The sequence below is a fragment of the Cnephaeus nilssonii genome (assembly GCF_951640355.1).
Source record: "Cnephaeus nilssonii genome assembly, chromosome: 1".
Classification (NCBI taxonomy): Eukaryota; Metazoa; Chordata; class Mammalia; order Chiroptera; family Vespertilionidae; genus Cnephaeus; species Cnephaeus nilssonii.
Genome location: NC_137072.1, coordinates 46,854,656 through 46,876,746, shown reverse-complemented (window position 1 = coordinate 46,876,746; position 22,091 = coordinate 46,854,656). Strand labels below are relative to the sequence as shown.

General features: G+C 39.3%; 1 long non-coding RNA gene across 2 annotated transcripts; it reads left to right on the top strand.

Annotated features, from left to right (window-relative positions):
* Positions 1 to 4,926: 4,926 nt before the first annotated feature.
* Positions 4,927 to 20,444, top strand: LOC307104262. 2 transcript variants are annotated; one of them, XR_013813870.1, is made up of 4 exons: positions 4,927 to 5,030; positions 13,145 to 13,306; positions 14,353 to 14,423; positions 20,323 to 20,444. It is a non-coding gene; the product is annotated as an uncharacterized lncRNA (long non-coding RNA). The 2 variants fall into 2 exon arrangements; XR_013813871.1 differs by lacking the exon at positions 20,323 to 20,444 and having other exon boundaries at positions 14,353 to 15,628.
* Positions 20,445 to 22,091: the final 1,647 nt, after the last annotated feature.

The following is a 22,091-nucleotide window of genomic DNA, read 5'->3' as shown; positions in this document are numbered from 1 at the left end:
AAAGCCCCAATTAGATTACAAACTAAGGGAGGTAATAAGAAAGAAAACAGAATTACAAAGAATTATAGATTGCTAGAATCAGGAAGGAATCTCCGATATTATCTATAACAGAAATGCCCAGACTTTTTCTTTAAAGAAAAATCACTCCCCAAAAGTTAGTAAGAGGTGCCTAAAAAGAGGTATGCATGATGAAGTGAATCGGGGATGCAGCATACTATATCCTCCTGTTGGGAATTCACAATCATGTCATCGTATCAAAGGTCCTGAGAATTCCTGTTATATATTTTTTTAAAAATCAATTTAACTCAGTGTTTATCTACTCTATTAATTCAAGAATGCTTTCTAAAAAAAATTGCAATCTTAATAGCATCCTGTGGAATAATTATGCAGCAGAGAGATACTGTTCTAGTATAGTCCCATTGTTTTGTATACATGTGCTATATAGTAATAATTCTCACATTTTAGCATGCATTGAAATCCCCTAGGGACCTAATCCTTACAGATTATTAAGCAAACTGGATAAGGCTCAGGAACCTTAATACTTACCAACAATCCTAATGCGGAGAGCCTCCTACCCACTTTGGGAAATACCAACTTATACATGTGCTCTCTGTCTCAATTTCTCAGGGATTAACCTGCACATGGTTAACAAGAGAGCTCAACAGTTAATAAGATGAATGTCTGTAGCTTTGACTCTAAAAGTTGGCCAGGTTTATCTCTACTTGCAAGAGCTTTTTTACTAGTAATAGGAAAATGAATGTTTGCCTCTATAAATTTATCAGGACTTATGGTTCATTCACCTTTATACCTGTCTTCAACCCTAGATCCTTTGCACTTTCCCACTCATTTGCTTCCCTAATCCAGTTTTATTAATTTATTCATTCAACAATTATTTAAAAAGCACCCTCTGGGTGTTGAAACACCAGGGATACCAGTGAACAATAAAAAGACAAAAATCCTCACCCTCGTAAGCTAACATCCTAACAAAAAGAAGAGAGACAACAAAACATCCACTTAACAGATAAGTAAACAACATAGCAAATTAAAGTTAGGAGATGACAGTGTTATGAAAGAAATAGAGGAGGCTGAGGAAGATCAGGAGTATGGGTGGGCAGGGGGCTGGAAAAGGGCTGCGATTTTTAAAAGGGCAGTGGGAATATGCCTTTTAATAAAAAGTGACATTTGGTCAAAGTCTTTTTTTTTTTTAATCTTTATTGTTGAAAGTATTACATAGGTCCTCCTTTTTCCCTCATTAACCTCTTCCAACCCCTCCCCTCAGGCCCTCACCACCCCATTATCTGTGTCCCGTGGGTTATGCATATATGCAGACAAGTTCATTGGTTGATCTCTTCCCACCCACCCTCCTTTGCCTTCCCTCTGAGGTTCAACAGTCTGTTCATGCTTATATGTCTCTGGGTCTATTTTTGATCACCAGTTTATGTTGTTCATCGGATTCCACATATGAGTGAAATCATGTGCTACTAATCTTTCTCTGACTGGCTTATTTCTCTCAGCATAATACTCTCCAGGTCCATACATGCTGTTGCAATGGTAAGAGTTTTTATTTTTATTTTTTATTGCCATGTAGTATTCCATTGTGTAAATGTATCATAGTTGTTTTATCCACTCATCTGCTGGTGGGCACTTAGGCTGTTTCCAAATCTTAGCTATGGTAAATTGTGCTGCTATGAACATAGGGGTGCATATATCCTTTCTGATGAGTGTTTCTGGTCTCTTAGGATATATTCCTAGAAGTGGGATCACTGGGCCATTGGGCAGTCTTGAAGGAAATAAGGGAGGTGGCCTTTTATGCCTGTAGAGTCAGAGTCCAGGCATAGAGAACAGCCAGAGCAAAGGGAGCTGCCTCCTGTGGAGGAGGAGCCGAAGGAGGGGAAGAGGGGAGGGGAAGAGGAGGAAAGGAGGGGAGAGGAAAAGGGGAAATGCCATCTGAGAGGTAGCAAAGACCGGATCGCCTAGGTCATGGCTTGGAGTTTTACTCTGAGAGAAATGAGAAGCTGCTGCAGCATTTTAAGCAGAGAATGGGATTACTTGATTTACGTGTTTAAAGGCTCTGAATTTATTCAACAGAATTTATTCACCATTGACTGGGTATCTACCAATATGCCAGGCATTGAGCTGGAGCCTAGATTGCAAAGATGAACGGTCCCCAAAGCGCTCACAGTCCTTGGGCTTCTGGAACAGGGTGGTGCAAGTCAGTGTTTGTATATTTAAAATCTATTTCCTGTTGGCCAGCGTGGATCAGTGGTTGAGCATCGACCTGTGAACCAGGAGGTCACAGTTTGATTCCCGGTCAGGGCACATGCCTGGGTTGCAGCTCGATCCCCAGTGTGGAGCATGCAGGAGGCAGCCAATCAATGATTCTCTCTCATCATTGATGTTTCTCTCTCTTTCTCCTTTCCTATCTCAAATCAATAAAAATATATATTTTTTTAAAATTAAAAATAAATAAAATCTATTGTCCTTGTCCCTCGCATAACTTCATGATCTCAGCGTCCACATGCTTGCTGTCCTGGGCTAGAGCAGGCAGACTCCAGCCAGACCAGTCAGGGGACTCAGGTGCCCAATCCTGCCCTAAACATACTGTGTGGCCTTTGGCAAGACATCAATTCCCCCCTTTTCTTGGCTTTTCCCTCCGTTTACAGAATTTTATGCAGAAGTATGTTTGCGCGGTCTGATTAGATAACCAGCACTGAGAGCGGTAGGGTGTAATGAAAAACTGACGATTTTAATTTTCCCTCAAATTATCATACTTTAGGATAAATAGAGAGTCGCGTACATTCTCCTGCTATCCATTCTGGCAGCACTGCCTCAGCTGGAGACCGTCGACAAGCTGGCAGGCCAGAAGCGCAGAGGAACTTATCTGAGTTCCTGGAGATGAAACCTGCTAGTTATCAACAACTGAAATTCCAAGAGAGGGCCTTCTGGGAAAGAACCATTTGCAGCGACAATCTCTGTTTAACTCGCATGCCCTCCTGCTAACTTCTTTCTATTGAGGAAGGATGGGAAAAGTCATATTTAATTTCAGCTTCCAACATAATTCTAAATGATAGACGTGGCTTGCTCACCTCACCTGCCAGTCCTCAATAGATACTTAAGAGATGAAACCTCCATTCTGAGGAAATGGAAAATAAAATGACAGACTTCAAGCAAAGTGGTTCAGGAAACCAGAATTATTTTTATTGCGGCTGTGTTTGCCTGCCATATGCAGATGCAGCCTTGATGAACAGCAACACCATTTTCACCAAATGCTTGTGATGTAACCGCATCGAAATCAGGCAAACACAGGGACTTGGCAGGCAACTGGGAAAAGAGAAAAGTAACACAATGCCATTTCAGACTGCAGTCTGCACTGAGCTAAACTACTACAGATGTTTTTCCTTTGTCTTCCTTTAACGGTTTCTCTAAATACAATGTCTTACTTAATCACTCAAGACAGCAAAATTGATGGCATGCTAATTAATAGCAAGATGCTTAGCTAAGCAATTCTATATTTATGCCTCTGAATATGTTATTATCTTTTTTAGAGCTTTCATGTTTTTCCTTTTACCTTTCTTCTGTCAGATTTCACTAGTAGAGTAAGAGAGTATTAGGAACACATAAAATCTTAGGTGGCTTGACATGATTGACTTTACTTAAACAATAAGAAAAGAAATAAGCTATGCTACTTACCCCTAACTATATTGGTTATATTATTAGTCCTATTCGTTATAAATTCAAAACAAAGCCAAGTTGTACAGGGAGCAAGAACTGCAACTCAGAAAGGAGAACTATAGGGGTAAGTTTGCTTCTCATTATTACTGTTAAAATTAAAAGGCAAAATTAGGTCTTTTTTCCTGCTCAGAGATTCCTGAACTTTATATTATCAGCAAAGCATGTTGCTGCACCTGTTCTGCTAATCCCTAGCCCTGGATCAGCTCAACTGTAACTTTCTTAGCTCCTACTTCCAGACAGCTGAGCACAAATTAGGAAAAATCCCCTCACTCTGTTTACTGGCATTGTGTCAAGTCTATGTTCTCCGACATCAGCTGGACCCTCCGGGCTACTGGCAGTCTTTCTGTTTGTCCCCAGTCTGCTCTGTGTCCGATTTCCCTTACAGCTGTTCCAAACTATCAACATGCCCACGATCCCCTCCTCCTAAGTAACTGTCCTTGTCCATATGTCACAGACAACATAGAGGTCCTCTCCTCCCCTCCACCTGCAGCTTGACCCAGAGGGTCACCCACCTTCTCCTCTCTTCCTCCCACCAGAGGAGAGGTATCTCTTCTAGCCCCTGAAGTTGCTACTTCTAGAGAATATTGAACTCCATCTCCTCAGGCTTCTTCTGGGACCTCATTACATTAGTCACTTGTCCTCAGACCTCCGTGTCTTTAATCCATCACGCTCTGTCCTCTGGCTTCTACCCTTTAGTCTGCAGATTTGCTCAACGTTTTCCTTATCGCCAAGCACGCACCTGCGCACACATATGCACGCATGCATAATTCCTTAATCATTTCAGCCTCTCACTCATGCTGCAAATTGTCTTGTAGAGCAATTATCTGTTTACATGACAGTTTTCAACTGGTCCAGTGGTTTTTAATCATTGTTGTGTCACAGATCCCTTTGAGAATCTGATTACAGCAATAGACCTTCTCCCTGGAGACAAGGAAAAGGTGTCTACATACACACACACACACATTGTACATGCAATTCCAGGCTGTTCTTGTTCACTGACCCCCATGGGAGATACGCCTGCTGCTCACCACCAGTTACAGTTTTTCTTCTCTTCCGGGCACACGGGAGAGTCCTACTTCCTTGCTGACATGATTAGTCACTGCATTGGCCAATGGAATGCGAGTGGAAGTGATGGGTGTGGATGGTTTAAGAGCTTGAACTTGACGTGCTATGTGTTCTCTCTCTACTCTGTCACCGTGACCTCTGGGTTCCAGACAGAGACTGCTCGTCAGCATGGGTCCTGGCGTGGATGAGGAGGCAGAGCAGAGCACCTGGCCAGCCTCCGATGGACATACAGAGTGAGTGAGAAATAAATCTAGCTGTTTAAGGGGGCTGGGACTGAGGACGGTTGGTTAGTGTAGCAGAACCGAAGCTATCTGCTTGATAGCAGGGTACTCTCCATTGGCTATGAAATAATCTAAAAAAGAAAAGTTATTTCCAGGGAAATTTAAGCTACCCTCTCTTCTGTTCCTAATCAACAAGCTCCTTTCTCCTCAGACATCTACCTTTCACTTCTTTCTACCTACAAACTCTTTCCCTGCGTCTCTGCACAATTCCTCATCCTTCAGACCACAATTTGCATGTCACCTCCTCAGAGAGGTCCCTTGGACCTTGTTCCCACCCACCTCCAGCCCAATTCCTATCATTTATATCATCCGTGTCTGTCTTTCTCAGAGAGCGTCACAGCACATAATGATTTTATTTTCTGTCTCTCAAGTTCTGAATTTACAATATTCATAGTCTTGCTATCAACAATGATTCCTAATTAACGAAGGTCATGCGGCTGTAGCCCCATATGAATGTAAGAAAAGAGAATACATTCAAAATATGGAGTGCTTTCATTTGTTTAATATCATGATAAAAATAGAACCACGAATGTTCAGAGCAAGTCACACTTTAAACACTTTTCTAAACTACGCTAATGGAAGAAAAAGCTCTAACCAAAGTGTTGGGCAAGCGTCCCCATGTCTTGATGTTCATCCAGAACAAACCATTGAACCTTGGTATTCACCCAGTAACCATTCAGAGGTCAGCTTGACATTTGGGTTTTTTTTCAGATAGTTGTGGCCAATAGCACTAACAACCTTTGGTCCCAACCCAGTTAAATAGTAGTTTTTGTAATTCATTGGCAGGCATTTCTTGTGCTTTTTTGTTTGTTTTGTTTGCTTTGTTTTTCCTTTTACTCAGTATGTACACCAAACAGCTTTACTTCACAGTGACAGTAAGAATTAGTCCTTAAGTTATAGAAACAATTGGGTGGCTAAACTTTTGTTATGCATCCAGGAAAGTAGTTATAATACATTGTCACAGTAAATTAATTCAGAGCTGTTTGATGAATGAATTAAAAATAGTGTTATAAAATTACTGCCCTAGCTGGTTTGGCTCAGTGGATAGAGTGTCAGCCTGCAGACTGAAGGATACTGGATTTGAATCTGGGTCAGGGGCACATGCTGGGGTTGCAGGCTTGATCCCCAATAGGGGCCTGCAGGTGGCAGCTGATCGATGATTCTCTCTCATCATTGATGTTTCTCTCTCTCTCTCTCTCTCTCTCTCTCTCTCTCTCTCTCTTTCTCTCTCTCTCTCTCTTCCTCTCTGAAATCAATAAAAATATAAAATAAAAAAATTAGCAATTACTTTATTCATTTGCCTTTATTATATGTAACTAATACTACAAAAGACAACTATTCTAATTTTAAAATCCAGTTTTATAGCCTTATTGTTTTATCTGCATGCATAAATAACATGGTTATTGCTTCAAAATTTCAGAAATGTATAACTTAAAATCAATATAAAATGTTTCTATTTTCATTACCTTTTAAAATTTGTTAAATAGTCTTGATAGCTGATATTCAAAAGTTGCAATCCTATCTTTCCAACAAATAATAGATTCTGAAAAATATTCATAGAAATGGACAGCTCTTTTTTAAATTTAAATTCTTTATTGTTTAAAGTATTACATGAGTCTCCTCTTTCCCCCATTGACCTCTCACCCACCCCCCAGCACATGCCCTCACCCCACTACTGTTTGTGTCCATTGGTTATGCTCATTTGCATGCATACAAGTCCTTTCGTTGATCTCTTACCCCCTCACCACCCTCCCAACCCCACCTTTCCTCATAGGTTGTACCATCTGTTCGATGCTTCTGTGACTCTGGTTCTGTTTTTGTTCATCAGTTTATGTTGTTCATTATATTCCACACATGAGTGAGATCATGTGATATTTATCTTACTCCGACTGGCTTATTTTGCTTAGCATAATGCTCTCCAGTTCCATCCATGCTGTTGCAAATGGTAAGAATTCCTTCTTTTTTACAGCAGCGTAGTATTCCATTGTGTAGATGTATCACGGTTTTCTAATCCACTCATCTGCTGATGGGCACTTAAGTTGTTTCCAAAGATTAGCTATTGTAAATTGTGTTGCTATGAACATAGAGGTGCATATATCCTTTCTGGTTGGTGTTTCTAGTTTCTTGGGATATATTCCTAGAAGTGGGATTACTGGGTCAAATGGAAGTTCCATTTTTAATTTTTTTAGGAAACTACATACTGCATTCCCACCAGCAGTGCAGGAGGGTTCCTTTTTCTTGGAATCCTCGCCAGCAGTTGTCGTTTGTTGATTTGTTGATGATAGCCATTCTGACAGGTGTGAGATGGTACCTCATTGTCGTTTTGATTTGTATCTCTCGGATGATAAGTGACTTTGAGCATGTTTTCATATGTCTCTTGGCCTTCTGTATGTCCTCTATTTAGGACATACTCTATTAAGTGTCTATTTCGGTCCTTTGCCCATTTTTTAAATTAGATTGTTTATTTTCCTTTTGTTAAGTTGTATGAGTTCCCCATAAATTTTGGAGATTAAACCCTTATTGGAGATAATATTGGCAAATATGTTCTCCCATGCAGTGGGCTTTCTTGTTATTGTTGATGGTTTCTTTTGCTGTGCAGAAGCTTTTTATTTTGATGTAGTCCCATTTGTTTATTTTCTCCTTAGTTTCTATTTTCCTGGGAGCTGTATTGGTTAAGATATGGCTATGACATATGTCTGCTATTTTTCTGCCTATGGCTTCTTCTAAGATTTTTGTGGTTTCCCGTCTTACATTTAAGTCCTTTATCCATTTCGAGTTTATTTTTGTGAATGGCGTACTTTGGTGGTCTAGTTCCATTTTTTGGCATGTGTCCAATTTTCCCAGCACCATTTATTGAAGAGACTGTCTTAACTCCGTTGTATGCTCTTGCCTCCTTTGTCAAATAATAATTGAGCATAGTGGTTTGGGTCGATATCTGGATTCTCTATTCTATTCCATTGGTCTATATGTCTGTTCTTTTGCCAGTACCAGACAGTTTTGAGAACCGTGGCTTTGTAATAGAGCTTGATATCTGGTATTGTGATCCCTCCAACTTTGTTCTTTTTTCTCAAGACTGCTGTGGCTATTCAGGGCCTTTTTTTATTCCATATGAATTCTCAGAGAGTTTTTTCTAGGTCTTCGAAATATGCCGTTGGCATTTTAATGGGGATTGCATTGAATCTATAGATTGCTTTGGGTAGTATGGACATTTGAATGATGTTGATTCTACCAATCCATGAACACGGTATATTCTTTGAAATCGGCAGCTCTTATGTAAGATATTCAATTTCATAAGCAGAATGTTTGGGGATCTTCTAAACTAATTGTTATAATAGGATAAATTTAACTCTTGATGAGAATAACTAAAAAATGGTTTAAAGTTGCTAAGAAGCTTAGTTTGAAAATAAAAATAAGCTTATTTTAGTTTTGATTTTTTATAAACTTTGTTTTCTTTTCATTTCTTATGTGGCAGTGTGCATTACAAAATTGTATTCCTTAAAATGTGGAGCACATCCATTTCCCTACTTCCTATGTAACATGTGTAATTGGTATATGCTGGCTACATTTTTCTACTTAGATTTATACTTATACATATGCAGCTTTTAAAAAATACAGATTTTTCAGGTTGGAGTGGAGTGCTCCTTTATTTTTAAATTGTTTCCTCTCAACTAACTAATTTTTAAGAGAATATTATCACCTGCCACTCTGTTTTAAGAAAACATGGGTAATCAGACAGGGCTTAACATCTTTAAAACGGGACATGCATCAAACCTGTGTGCACACAAACATTTTTAATTGTTTTGCGTAAACACAGATTATTTCTCAATTTCTCATCACTACACCACAGCCTTCAAAAAAATTTAAATGCTTCTTTTCTACTGGGGCACTTCATCCAAACGCATAAATTTCATAGAAATAGTTGCTCTAGAAATGCAAAGGGAATAAGTAATAATGAATTATACTAGCAAAAACTGCAACTGATGTAAGGCAGTATCAAGGTTTATGTTTACTAATGCTGAAATGCTGACTGCATTTACTCTTGACTTTGTGCATAGTCCAAATTAAGTATTCTGAGTCCCAAATTGGAAGATTCTTTACTAGTAAATATAACACATCTTAATGAAGATATTTTAGCAGGCATTCCAGATTAGGGAATCAGTACATGTCAAGAAACATTACTTTGTAGAAGAATAGTAAATTTAATGAATAATAGATTCAAGTGATGCCAATTATTTTCTTTTATTTCAGACAAAATTTTTATATGAAATAAAAGAGCCCTGGCTGGTTGCTCAGTGGTTAGAGCATCGGCCCATGGACTGAAGGGTTGCAGGTTCGATTCTGGCCCAGGGCACATACCTCCATTGCAGGTTCAGTCCCCGGCTCCAGTCAGGGTATGTGCAGGAGGCAACCAATCAATGTGTCTCTCTCACATCAATGTTTTTCTCTCTCTCTTTCTGTCTGTCTCTCTCTAAAAATCAATGGGAAAAATGTCCTTGGGTGAGGATTAACAAAAGAGAGGGGAGGGAGGAAGGGATGAAAGAAAGGAAAGGAAAGGAAAGGAAAGGAAAGGAAAGGAAAGGAAAGAAAAGAAAAGAAAAGAAAAGAAAAGAAAAGAAAAGAAAAGAAAAGAAAAGAAAAGAAAAGAAAAGAAGAGAAAAGAAAGGAAAAGAAAAGAAAAAGTGAGATTTCCTACACAAGATCTGCAGTCTGAAGAATAGGAGCTTCTTCAGGTTGATTCATGTCTTGTTTATTTTGCTAATGTGCTTATTTTGAAATCGTGCTCTGGGACAACATTTAGGGTTATTCATTATATTTATTTTAAAAAATCATAAGTTAAATCTCCTAAAAACATTTGGCTCTATTTTTGGCTGGTTTAGGATTTCTACTTTAAAACTGAATTACTAACAAGGCATCTGGTAAATGTGAAGGTAGCTATTAAACTTTTGTAGCCTTTGATCTTACTAATTAAGTTTTATAAGACTTTAGAGAGAAAAAGTTCTATCAGTCATCTTACTTAAACATTATTTTAGGAGATTGATATACCCTGTGTTCTAAAACCAAAATTACCCTACTTTAAAAAAAAAAGTAACATTAACACACTCATTCATTTTATAAAATTTAACTCCTAGTTGCCAATAAAATGAGTAGAATCAGTTTAAGAAACAGAAAGTGAAGAGGGAAGAAATGGGGGGAGGGTAAGAAATACTCTCTCAGAAAATATTTTAGAAAATTAGTAACTTCTCCATACCATTCTCTCTGAAAATAAATATAGATCTTTTCTATAAGCCTTCTCTTTTACCCTGCTTTAACATCACCACCACCAATCAGCACCTTAGTTAAGTGCACTTTTCAGATTCAGTTTGGAATGGTGGAGGAGCCTTGGTGGTAGCATCGGATAGGCAAGATTTCAAAGCCAAGAGCCAACATTTACTATGGACCTTAGTCAAGATTTAACACCTTCAGTCTGTTTTTCATCCATAAAATCATAAGACTCTTCTCCTACAGTGATCTGAATTTTACATCAATGCTCCATTAAAATGATCTTCATAAAGGTCACCAATACCGTCTTAATTTTAAAATCTAATAAATACTTGGCTCTTATTATACTTGATCTCTTTGAAATATTTGACTGTTTACCATTTCATAATTATTCAAACTGTTTACTTATTTGGCTTCTGTGATCTACTCTTTTCTGTCATTTTTCTTATTTTCTGGGTATTTATTATTATTCTCTTTTGCCGACTCTAGTCTCTCTGCTCTTAATTAAATGACTTCTGTGCTCTTCTCCCTCTGAATTGTCTTCCCAACAACTTCCATCCACCACTGCTCCTTCCCACAGCTTTAGCCAGCACCTATATATCCTAATGATTGCCTGTATGTGCCTCCTTTCCAGATTTCTCAAGCTCTAAGCCCCCAAACTGCTACTGCATTTTGGACTTCACTGAATTGTTCTGTTAGTACCATTCAAAACTTCTACCACAACAACCAGGACAGAAATCTAGAACTCATCCCAGACTCCTTGCTCTCCCTCATTCTGCTCTCACATCCCTTCTCTTCAGTCTATGAGAGCTTATTGATTCTTCCTCTAAACTATTTATTTCTTTTTAATAGTTTCTGCCACTGCTTTGGTTCAATTTCTTATGTTTAGATCCATGAAATAGCCTCTACATTATTCAGAGTAGTTGCAATGTTGTAACAACAAATGTGGTGACAAAAACCTCCATGGTTTAGCACAATCATTTTTTTTCCTTGCTCATGTTACAATCCAGTGCAAGTTGATGGGCAGGATCTGCTCCATTCAGGTAACCAGGTTCCTTCCATCCAATGGCTGTACCACCTCCTCTACCAGACCCTGTAACTGGCAGGCAGGTGAGAGCAGAGAGAAGGTAGTCTTGTTATGGGCTTAGTTTGTGTACAATGGGAGCAGGGAGAGAATAAATGCAGTTAAAACTGCCATTCAAAAAGGGTAATAATGGCAGGCAAGTAGTGTCCACTAGGCCATTGCAATTCTGAAATCCTGCTTGGCAAGCCTTATGAAGCCCCTACTCTGAGAGAGAAAGTTATTTGATTGAACTTTAATTCTGCTCTCTGGGAATAGTTCCCTTGTCCCTTTCTTCCTTGGCCCTCTGCTCTTAGGAGTTCTTACTATTTATTCCCTTTGGGCACCGCTGAAATGAGTGTTACCAAAAGTTTGCAAGTTAAAAGGTGATGTTACAGCTCAGTCAGAAGTGTTGGTTTTTTTTGTTTGTTTGTTTGTTTGTTTGTTTTTTGGTCTATTTTGGATTCTTGACAATACAACTTATTCAAAAGCTTGGTAGACTTCTCTTGTATTTGCTTCCATCTATAATTCTCAGGTCTCTCCTCTCCCTCCCCCTGCTTTCCCATCTCTCTCCTCAACTGCAGCTAAGTTGCTGCAATTAGTTGATTATGGTTTCTTATGGCAAGGCCACACCTTTAATCTGATCTTTGCTGTCGAACTAAACCAAACCATGTGACCAACTAAGAAGCTGTACTGGCCCTTTGTGGCTCCATTTGGAATGTGGAAGCAGCTGGCTTCCCAACCACTTTTCACCCCGATCCTTGGACTCTTTCCCTGTTGTTATCTGTTCAGCTTGTATCCTGGCCAGTTGTTTCTGAGCGTGTCTCTTTTGTGAAACACCTGACCAAAGGAAGCCAATAGCAACTGTTACATGCTCTGTAGAGGGCCGCCTGGGAGGCACCTGGGGCATTTCCTTAATTATCATCAGCTGAACTCAGGGCGTAGGCCGAGTCACACCCTGGGAACATGCTTCCCCAATCATAGCAGCCCAGGTGTAGGCAGGGGCGGGACTAGATATGTAAATCTAGGTCTATAAAATAAATGTGCTGCGTGGTTTGGGCTTGACATGCTACCTCTCCATCAGAGAGGATGGCGGCCCACCCAGCTCCCAGCTTCATGAATCTATTTCTGCCTCTTGGTCTCTTTCTTTCTTTAATTTCTTAGTCCCCAGCTCCTCCACTCAGCAACCGGACCAGAATCTTTTCCGTGATGGCGCGGAAAAGAGAGAAATACCACGACAATGCTAACACTCTAATTCTTTCAAAACACTTTCCCTAAGGCAGCTGCTCTCAAAGTGTGGTTGGCACAACCCTGAGAAGCCCAAAGACCCATTTAGTGGATCCAAGGTCAAAAATCCTATATAACAAAGAGCTAATACGCTACTTAGACCGAACAGCAGACCGACCGTCTGGACGACCTTCCGGATGAAGCTGGGGCTGCGAGGGCTGAGGCCTTTGCACGAATTTCGTGCATCGGGCCTCCAGTACTTTCATAATAATAAGGAGGTTATTTGCCTTTTCTCCTGTGTTAACATTTGCACTGATGCTACAAAAACAATGGTGGGTAAAACTATTGGTGCTTTAGCACAAATCGAGGCACTACTAACCCATGTCGTTGGATCATTGGACATTGTATCATATTTGCTGCCGTGTACTTACTTAAACAAGAAAAAACAATTTAGCTTGAAAATGCCCTTGATAAAAAAGTAAAATTATTTACTTTGTTAAATCTCAACCCTTGAGTACAGGTCTTCTAAATATTCTGTGGGACAGAAAGGAAAGAGCACGGAACAGCTCTGCTGCCGACCACAATGCAATGGTTGTCTGGAGGAAAAGCGATATGCGATTGAGTTGCAAACAGAACTCATCTATCTTTTATGGAACATCATTCTTACTTGAGAGAACAAGTGGTAAGCAAAATACGGTTTCCAGACTTGGCTATTTGGCAGTCATTTCTTGGACAATAAATGAGTGAGCCTCTCACTTGAAGGTGAACAGCCTGAGGGTATTTTTTGCCAATGATAAAACGTGAGCTTTCAAATGAAAATTTGAATTTTGGAAAATTTGCACCTACCACCACAAGCTTGATAGTTTCTGAATTCTGAAAGACATTTCTGAAAAGCTCAATGGTAATGTTAACAAATGTGATTTTTTAAAAAAATCTATAATAATAAAAGCATAATATGCTAATTAGACAGGACAGCTGAATGACCTTCCAGAAGTCCATACGGATAACCTTCTGGACAAAGCCAGGGCTGCGAGGGCCAAGGCAGCCACCGCGGCACAAGATCCGAGCACCTTGCATGAATTTTGTGCATCGGGCCTCTAGTATTACATAATGAAGCATGCATGTCACTGATGTAACTCAATGAAACAATATCTTCAAAGTAACCAATATAAGATATTATAAAATCATGCATATATTAAAGATCCCTTTAAAGTACAAGTAAACCAATGGATTTTTATGAATTTCAAGTTTATTGATATGGTTTCAGATTCCACATTGCAATCAACTTTTTAAAAAATTATTATGGTATTTATTATGTAGTATCAAGTAATATCCACAACTACCTGAAAGGCTATTAAAATACTTCTTCAAAAGAAGAAAATTGGTCTTCTAACATGAAATACCTACACATCTGTGTGAGGCCAGCTTTTCTTCGGATACATTCACTAAAATAATGTCTCACAAGAGAATGAATGAAGAAGCAAATGTGAATCTATATGTCTTCCATGAAGCTAGACATAATAGAATTTTTCAAAAATGTAAAACAATACCATTCTTTTTATTCATTTTTTTAAAAATACAATTATAAAATATGTTACTTACGTTAGCATAATGGATTTATAATTATTTTCAGTTCACTGATATTTTTAACTTCTCAGTTTTAATTTTAATATGGTCATTATTACTTGATATAACATGTAAACAAAAGCTTTGTGTGATCTTTAAAAGGGTAAAGGAGCCTTGAGAAGAACTTTTAAGAATCAGTCTCCTGGAGAAGGGACCGGCTCTATGGCCCACAGGTAATATCCAGCTGCTCGCCTGTTTTGTAAATGAAGTTTTATTGAAACACAGACACATCTATTTATTCACATATTGCCACAGTTGCTTTCATGCTGTACTAGCAGCATTGAATACTTGTCGAAGAGATGGTATTGCTCCCAAAGCTCAAAATATTTACTATTTGGCCCTTTACAGAAAAAAGTTTGCTGACCTCTGACCTAGAGCTTTGGTTCTCAAGCCTGGCTGCACATTAAAATGATCTGGAAAACTGTTAAAATAATACTAATGCCACCACCACCACCACCATCCCCCTCCTTCCCGTCCCCTCCCCCCCAACCCCCACCCAACACATACATACAGAGCAGTTAAGTCCGAATCTCTGGGAGTGAGTCTAATATATGTATCCGGGGTTAAGAATCACTGTCCTAAAGCTATAAGAATCGTAAGCATGAATCCTGCCTTCCAAATTTATTCCATACAACAGCTTACCTATGGTTTATCCCCTTCACAACATGGGTGACTCTATTTCAAGCCCCTAAGGTTAGGGTCCTCACTGCCCACTGGCCAAACACTCTCAATGCCTTATTTGTTGTTGCTACAGCAGCACCCCACTGGGAGGTGCAAATTTCAATATTAGGAAGGTAGGCTATTTCCTCTGGAAGACACTTTTCAAATTTCAGAGGCTAACACAAAGTTTTATTTCTTATGCAAATCATGGTGCAAAGTGCTTTGCTAAGGGTTTCTGCTCCGCAAAGGAACCCGGCAGCTTCTAGCTGGAGACTCTACCCTCCCCCTGGCCTCGGAGTACACTACTGGACCCTCCGGGTCCAGCCAGCAGGGGAGAGAAAGGCTGGAGGGTGAAGGGGCCAGGCCTGGTGAAGGCAGACAGCACTCCTATCGGCCAGAACTTGGTCCCATTGATCGCAACTAAGTATAAAGAAGGTGCAAAACATAGCCTATCTTTCTGGCAAAAAGGAAAAGCAAAAACGGTTAGGTGAACTAGCTTTATCCCTGTCACAACTGCCTTACTGGTCTCTTACGTTGAGTACTGTGAAGCCTCTTCATGCCTGTGGTAGACCGAATAAGGGCCTCCTATCCCCCCGAACCTGGGATTGTTTTATTTCCCATGGCCAAAGGGATTTTGCAGGTGGGATTAAGCTTAAGAACCCTGACAGGGGGAGATTATATTGGATTATCCAAGTGGACTCAACTTAATCACATGAGTCATTCCCCCCGCCCCCCGCCCCCCAAAAAAGCAAACCTCTCTAGACTGTCGTCAAAGAGAGACGTGAAGATGGAGGAAGGGTCCAAGACAGTGTGGCTGCGGGAAGCAGGAGGAAGGGGCCAGGAGCCAAGAATGCAGGCAGCCTCTGGGAGCTGCAAGGCCAAGGAAATGGGTTATCCTCAGCCCCCACAAAGGAAGACAGCCCTGCCAACACCTCGATTTTAATCCAGAGAGACCCACATTGGACTTCTGACCCAAAGAGCTGGGAGACAATAAATCTGTGCAGTTTTAAGCCACTAGGTTTGTGGTAATTTGTTCCAGCAGCAATAGAAAATAAATACACCCTTTCTTCCGTGTTCCCACTGCTGTCGGTAATGTTCCCAAAATTTAAATCTTAATTGGATGCTCCTTTTCTCAAAACAACTTCAGTGGCTCCTCATTCACTTACTTATTTGATACACAGTAAGCACCTCTAATAGCAGGCACTCTCCCAGTCACCAGGATTGCTGCTGCATTGACGCTTTGGGTATCCTGACTACAGGACAATCTGAACTCTTTAGCATGCCATTCACACCCTATTCCTTGTCCACCTGGAAAACTCCTCCTTCTCCCAGTTAGGTCATATCACTCCACAACATAGGGTCACTCCTTCCAGACCCCCTTTTCTATTTCTTTTTCTTTTTTTTTTTAAATATATTTTATTGATTTTTTACAGAGAGGAAGAGAGAGGGATAGAGAGTTAGAAACATCAATGAGAGAGAATCATCGATCAGCTGCCTCTTGCACACCCCCTACTGGGGATGTGCCCGCAACCAAGGTACATGCCCTTGACCGGAATCGAACCTGGGACCCTTGAGTCCGCAGACCGACGCTCTATCCACTGAGCCAAACCGGTTTCGGCTCTATTTCTTATTGGGAAGTTTATGCATCGAGTTGGTACTTATTTCACTGAATTGCAGCTGCCCCTTATTATGGTTTTTACCAGATCTAGAGAGAAGTTCCTAGTGAATGTACTTTTAAGTAAAGGCTGACAGTTCTTTCATTCATTCATTCTCTCAAAATAAGTTCATCAAAATGCATACTTCATCAGAACTTAATTTGGCAGGATTATCGACAGTACCAATCCTTCCAATCAGAAAAACAGCCGATCTGAACTTCTTTGGCAATACCTTTCCCGGCATGGATCTCTTATTCATTTCAAAGAGCATTCTTCCTGGAGAAACAGGGTGGAGAGAGAAACTGAGAATCCCACATGCTGACAATCAGACTGAATGTGGTTCCTACAAAACTGGGACTCTGCATGTTCCTCTTTTAGTATATTTCTGCAATTCACTAAATAGTGGTGAAGGTGTATATGTCCTGTTATTTCCACACATAACTGCAACAAATAATCCCTCAGTGGATTAAGTTTATAGGAACCATTTCATTTGGAAGGATTTATTCCATCGGCCTATAACACCTGGAGGGGGAAAAAAATCAGTCCTTGTATAAATATTATGAGTGTAGGACCTTAAACTTACTTTGTGAAACTTTTAGTTGTAATGTCCTGTTAAGTGTTTCCTAGAAAGTTAGAGGCACTGGTCTGTTTTATGCACTGACATATTTTCCTAGTACGGTCCAGCACTCCATGCAAGACTCACATCCCATTAAACTGAGTGAACAAGAATCTCCCTCATCAATTATTAAATGTACCTGTATCTGGATATATTGTGTTCACCACAGTGAATATTAATATATTTTACTCAGTGTCTATAATATACAAATTGTGATCTGATAAATAATTTATTATTTAAAGAAAATATTTTGATAAATTCTTACTGTCACCATTGCAGAGCCATTCTGCAGAGCCAAATTTTAACACATTTTTTACCATTTCTTGAACAACAACTATTTTGCACCTACTATGTGTAAGGGAAAGGGAGAGATAAGAAAAGAAACACCTATAGAATAATTAACAGTTAGTAGGTAGAGTAAAATTTATTCTGGTTATAGGCACATAACTTTCAATATACAAATCCAAGCTGTCAATACATGAAGTTTCCCTGAACATTTTCACGTATCATTCCTTCAGAACTCTCACCCCACATCTAGCAGACATTGGACTCCTGCTGGCCCTGTGGTTTAGTTGATCTGCCCACTAAGTATTAATAGCAATTAACTATGGTCCTCCTCCTCACCTCCCTACACATTATCAGCTTTCCAGGGGGCATTGATTCTGTACCGTAGAGTCTAACCTGCTAACCACAGTGGCACACAGTAACCAGGGAATTATCCCCCCAGAGAACAGTTCTTTCTACTGAGTCAATAAGCATGCAAACTACAAATGCATTGTTAGGTTTAACAAATCACAATGGCCAAAGGCACCCATTTCTCTGAGCACAGAAATTACAATGCTGAAGTCACAATTATCCAGCAATTAGGTTTACAGCTATATTCACCCTTTCAACAATCAAGCCTACAAAAATGCGCCCACACTTCTTTCTGCTGAACTTAACTTGGAAGGTTTCTAAAGCTTTCATTTTCATGCAGGTTTCTGAAACCAAGGAAGCAATTGCATCTGAATGAAGGAATAATGACAAACCTTATGAAGCAGCAAGAACAATAATTTATCCACCTAACATAAGCCTAATTTTCTTTTTAAAATAGGGCATTGCCAAGCTCAGTTTCCAAATGGACTGTGCTCTGCGCCACCATAAGAACATTTGGCTGCCAGAAGACTGTCTATTTTAGTAAATAATGAACATGAATAATTAATGTTTTAGGAATGCTTTCAGCTACAAATCACAAACAGCCTAACTAGAGTGGCTTTTTTTTTTTTTTTTAATGGGGGAGTGTTCTTCCCCATAGTGAGAAACCCAGAGTTCACAGTTTTGAACTGGTCCAGCTGCTAAATCATGCCAAAGACTGAGATTTCCTTAACTTTTCCCTCATAATTACAAAAGGGCTGCTGCAGTTTCTACAATGATATGCTCTTTCCACTGGGAAGAAGAAGGATGAGAGCAAGAAGGGGTAGTACCAATATATGAAAGTAAATGACTTATCAGGAAGCACCCAGAAAATGCTTGCTTGTGTCTCTTTGGCCAAAATTTTGTCCCCAAGTCCCTGTGGGCCTAACGGTGGCAAGAGAGAAGGGAGATGGGAAAGAAAAAAAAAAAAAAAACAAACAGCTTCTGACATCTAGAAACTGTCCTAACATTTATATGAGGCTTTGATGTTGTTAGGAGCTAGCGCAGCCCTCACAGAGACCTTGGTGTTCTCCTGTGGACCATAAACTAGCTTCCGAATCCCCATCGGTGACCGTGATGAAGTGAGAAAAATGAGGCCATTCTGTAATCTTCTCTAAGCACACACACAAGGTCATTGTGCAAACCACGGAAATCCCAAACATCTCCCTACCCTGGCTCATATGGAGACCTGCTGCTCCTTCCCATTATCATTTTAGCCTCACTTTAGTTTTTCTACCTTATACATAATATTTTTAAAATATTCAATCATATAATTATCTCCATTTCCTGACAGCAGCCAATCCAGAGCAACACCACTTCATCTTAAACCTTCTCCCCAAATCACCTGAATCTTGATCTTATAATAATCGGTTCAGACACCTTCTACTGAAATGCCCCACGTTTCCCAGGGTGTGTGGTCTCCTCTTTGCAACCAGTAATAAATCCAACTTGCTCGTCACGGCTGTGCTCCTGGTGGTCTCTGGCTGGAAAGCATTGACAGAGAAAACTGGTCAACAGGAGTATTTGCCACACCTTTGTTTTGTTCTAGTCAATTTTTCATTAAAATGACGCGCCTTAATATGCCATGCTTCAAAATATTTAACTAGAAAAGAAGCCAGGATGTAGTGAACAGAACATATGATGAATAACCAGGGGGGAGGGCTCTGTGTGACTAGTTAAGTGGCCTCGGGAAAGTCATTGAAGGACAGGAAAGGAACTGACTTCACAACAGTCTAGTGAACCAGCTAATATTAACCGCATAGGAGGGATGGCAAAACTAAAGCTCCGAGAGATTGAGTACATTTTCCTATTTACTTGTGATAAATGTCAGAATCAGAATTTGAACCCAGGTTCTAACTCTAAAGTCTAAAGGTTTTCCATGACCCCGAGCTGTCTCACAAAATTTTAACATCTTCTTCTGTGAACTGACTGGCTGTTGGACTAGGACTTTAAAGGCCTTTCTGTTCACCATTTCTAGGACTCTGGTCATGAATTATATAATATTTATATTTATTCTTTTTAACCCTTCCTGACCTCTAGATGAAAAGTCCAGGATTAAGGAGAGGTATTTTATGTTTATGGAGTTTTGTATTTGAGCAACCCTTTTCTAAATAGCATAAATCATCAATTTGATTTACCATTTGGATCTTCCTTCAAGTCAAATCAACTTTCAGTTCCTTGTAACTTAAAATATGACTACTTCACTTAAGGAATGATAGCTTGTTATGGCAGCCTAAACTGACTAAGACAGATATAAATGCATTTTTTAAGACTCAAATATAATCAGTAATTATCTCTGACTGATGGGTTATAGGTGGTTTTCTTTTTTTTCTTATTACTTATCTACATTTTTTTTTAAATTTTCTATCAGGAAATTTATAATTTTAAATTCTAAAATGTGTTAAGTAAATTTTTTTAAAAAATATGAATATAGTTCAATTAATAAAAATATATTGTTCTATATTTCAGATGCTTAATTTACTTGTCAAAAAAAGAAGAAAAACCTAGACAAAAATATAAGCCCTCTTTGTGCCAGAAACTAGCAGATGACAATCTAAGGGCCATCTTAGTTCTGAGAACCATGAATACCCTTATCCTAAGAGGTTTATTTTTCACATAATTATTTTAATTTTCTTCTCTGCTTTTGAATTTGGAAATCTAAGTTAAAATAAACACTTTATGTGAAAACTTAATCTTAAATTTTTAAAAAGCAAAATTATTAAAATAAGTTTTGTTTATCTTGTACAATTTTCCATTGTGCTATTATCCACATGGACTTTTAAGAGTTATAAAAACTATTTACTTAGCATATTTACTTTAACATGCTACATTTCTATTTCATTTTAAGCTAATAAAGTTATAAACCAGCAATTGTGCTATGATATTTGGAGAGAAATGGTATCACAGGAGGTAGAGACTATTTTCAGTTCTTCTTTTTCCTTTGGGTATTTTCTTTTAAGAAACAGAAAAAAAAATTTAATCATTAAAAAACAAGTGCCTTAACTAACTGCTACATTAATGGTATAAACTGTAACCCAAATGAAATGAGAAATTGAGGAATTAATTAGTCCACATGGAAAACATTACAATAGCTACCTTGTATTGGTTACCTGTTATTATTTAGGTTAATAAACACTATCTTACTTAATCCTTACAGCCACCCTGTAAAGCAGATATGATTATCCCCATTGTACAGATGAAAAAATTGAGACTCAGTTTTAACAGTTTGGAGAACTTGAAAGTTTAAATAATTTGAGCAAAACCACACAGTGAAAAAGAGAAGAACCAGGATTTGAACATGGGCCTCTCTGACTTGGGGGCTTATATTCTGTTCACTATGTACACTGAACTGGTTCCTTTGGGATTAGATTCTATGATGAGACTATTTTTCTTATTTGTTGGATATTGAGCACCTTACAAAACATCTCCTCACACCCATAGGGTGGACTATTATGAAGTCATTCACACTCATGATTCTGGAAAACTTTAATGACTTGGGAAATACCCACAATATAAAGTGTTACATATGTCCTGTGAGTTTGAATATGTAATTGGTATCATCTTCTTCCCCAGCTTGGGATACAACACATGATTCTGCAGTAAAACTTCAACGTACAACTCCAAGTCTCCCCGCCTATTTTTGAATTTTTTTCCCAGTCTGTGCGATTATTCTCATGGTGCTCTCATCTTGCCCCTAGACTCTCAATTCCAATAATTACAGGCTGTTGTTGTTCCTTGTGATTAAGCCCCTATCGCAGTGGTCAGCAAACTCATTAGTCAACAGAGCAGCAAACCGCGGCTCGTGAGCTGCAGGTGGCTCGCGAGCTGCAGTTTGCCGACCACTGCCCTAGATCCAAACAAAACGCTTCCTCTTAGGCTGGAGACCTCCGTAGTGTCTGTTCTCTTGATGCTGGTTGTTCCAGAAACTCTTTCTGTATTGCTGTTTTGCCTGTCATGCTGGAGATTTGGTAGTCATGCGTGATACAACCTGAAGGTGCCTCCTGAATGGATCACACTCTGGGTGTCCCTGGCGACCTTGCTCATCACTACGGATAGCAGTGAGTCAAGGTAGCCCACAGAGGTAGCCTGCTCTGATTTTGGCCCGAACTTCCAACTCAAACTTTGGCCCAGAAAAAGGAGTTTTAACTCTAAGAGAGGCGACCCTATGTCAAATCTGGCTTCAACTCCCAAAGTAGCAACTCTCTGGATTCACTCACACACCCACTACCATAACAAAA